The sequence below is a fragment of the Sprattus sprattus genome (assembly GCF_963457725.1).
Source record: "Sprattus sprattus genome assembly, chromosome: 15".
Classification (NCBI taxonomy): Eukaryota; Metazoa; Chordata; class Actinopteri; order Clupeiformes; family Clupeidae; genus Sprattus; species Sprattus sprattus.
In genome coordinates, this window is record NC_137913.1 from 10254959 (window position 1) to 10257458 (window position 2500).

Below are 2500 nucleotides of genomic sequence, written 5' to 3' on the forward strand. Positions count from 1 at the left end.
AGATACATTGCATTACTGTTAGAGCGATGGCTGAATAGGTAGGTAGATGGGGATATCTATTGTTAGAGTTATGGTTGAATAGGTAGGTAGATGGGGATATCTATTGTTAGAGTGATGGTTGAATAGGTAGGTAGATGGGGATATCTATTGTTAGAGTGATGGTTGAATAGGTAGGTAGATGGGGATATCTATTGTTAGAGTGATGGTTGAATAGGTAGGTAGATGGGGATATCTATTGTTAGATTGATGACTGAATAGGTAGGTAGATGGGCAATCTATTGCCTAGCAGGTTATTTCTTTATCGTTTATCACTCCCCATATCTAATCACCCCCTGTCCTATCAAACCTCCTGCATCCCAAAATCCTTTGCCCTGTTGTTCCACCAATATGCAGCCTTAACACACACACACACACACACACTCGCACACACACTCGCACACATACACACCTCACACACACACACACACACACACACACACACACACACACACACACTCGCACACACACTCGCACACATACACATACACACACACACACACACACACACACACACACACACACACACTCACACACGCACACACATGCACACAAAGCTGGTTCCCTCCCTCAGTCAAGTTTACTCTGATAAACAACCCTCGGACTCATTGTTAGTGCCTCAAGGTGTGTGTGACTCATGGGTGAATATTTTGGCAAACAACCCACTCGTGTGTACCCACTGGATGCGGCGCCGCCAGTCCGGGGGCGCCTGGGAATGAGTGTGAGGGGGCTCTTAGGGTATTTTTACCCTGAACCCCTCAATGCCTCACCCGCCCTGAAGCCCTTCACTGCCAGTCACAGTAGCGTGGCGGCTGTCAGTGGACTGTGATTGGGTATTTTGGCATTCATGTTGAGTGGTCCTTCACATTAAGTCTAATACACACACACACACACACACACACACACACACACACACACACACACACACACATATACACACACCTGCAGGAGTGGTACATTTATCTCCACCTTTGCACATTTGTGTGTGTATTTGTGTGTCCCATAAGAAGAGTGTTATGTAAGAGGGAGAATAATGTATCAGTCATCACACACACACACACACGTCTCACACACACACACACACACACACACACACACCCCTGCAGTGAAGAGAACAGTAGCTCACATCTGGGAGTGTGCAATGAAGGAAATAAATGACCACATATTCTACTCGTTAGGGATGTCTGAGATAATGTTATCATTAGCCAGTTATCATCCTCAACACATTTGGTGCTTGATAGACTGTTTGTCCGTAATCCACTTGCATACAATATCAGAGACGATGAAGCCTGTCGATGCTCTCAACATCCTTTTGCTGTTCTGTGTCTTTCAAAAATACCCTTTACTCTGCTCCGGATATGGTCATCACATCACATCAGCACTGTGTTATGGGATCAGTCCTTTTCACCGTCTTCAATTTAAATGATGTCTGTTGGTGCAACGACTACTGGACACCTGCAGGTTTGATGGGTGCATTATGTTAAATGATCTGAACACTGATAAAGCACGTTTTGAAGGGCTTTGAATTTTCCCATGTTGAAAGGGCAGGTGCCTGAATGAATCTCATGCCTGTTTTTCCTGCACCACCACCAGCAGGGCATTAGCTGAACTGTATCTGCTAGGTGTGTAAAAGGAAAACATCTGTCAGTACAGCAGCACAGTGTGTGTGTGTGTGTGTGTGTGTGTGTGTGTGGTGGGCTATAAACAGGTCTATATCAGTAGATCAGTCTCTTGCTGCCTTGGAGCTTTGCGTGCCCCCCTCCCCTGCACCTTTGCCACCGTGTGGTGTTTATTCACACACATACACACACACACACACACACACACACACACACACACACACACACACACACACACACAGGAGCTGTGCTTCTATAACAGACTACCTACCACCACCCTCTCACTGGACATGTTGATGCTATCAGCCCCTGTGTCTCTCTATATCTCCTGATAATGCTAATGCTCGCCTCGGCTGTACTCTGAGGTGCTGTGCAGACTTAGGCAGCCAAAGTCAGAATCAAGACAAATGTACTTGTTTTAAGTCTGGCCCCACTCGTTTTAAGATATATTTGGGTTATTTAAAAAAAAAGGATTAGGGTGTATGACTGAATGAAACTAAGAGAGAGAGAGAGAGAAAAATGTAAGACTGGATGGGACTGGGAGGGAGCGAGGGAGGGAGGGAGGGAGAGAATGAGAGGTGAAGCTGAAGGCAGTGTGTGTGTGTGTGTGTGTGTGTGTGTGTGTGTGTGTGTGTGTGTGTGTGTGTGTTGCTGGGATGGTTAAACCTGAGCTGCTCGAGCACATAGAGAATGTCTATATATGGTCACACATTGGCAGAAGCATGCAGGGATTGAGCAGGGGGGCTGGGAATAGCAGAAAGAGAAGCAAAACTCTTGTCTTCATGCTCACTATCAGCCCCCCAGTGAGCGCGTGCACACACACACACACACACACACACACACAC

The 2500-nt window shown here is 46.4% G+C and overlaps 1 protein-coding gene across 1 annotated transcript in view; it reads left to right on the top strand.

The window, feature by feature from the left end:
* The window catches only part of ift81 (intraflagellar transport 81 homolog), a gene marked incomplete at its 5' end in the record, with an annotated part of 25660 nt that overhangs the window by 9414 nt on the left and 13746 nt on the right, over nucleotides 1-2500 (top strand). The gene's annotated exons all lie outside the window — the stretch shown is intronic.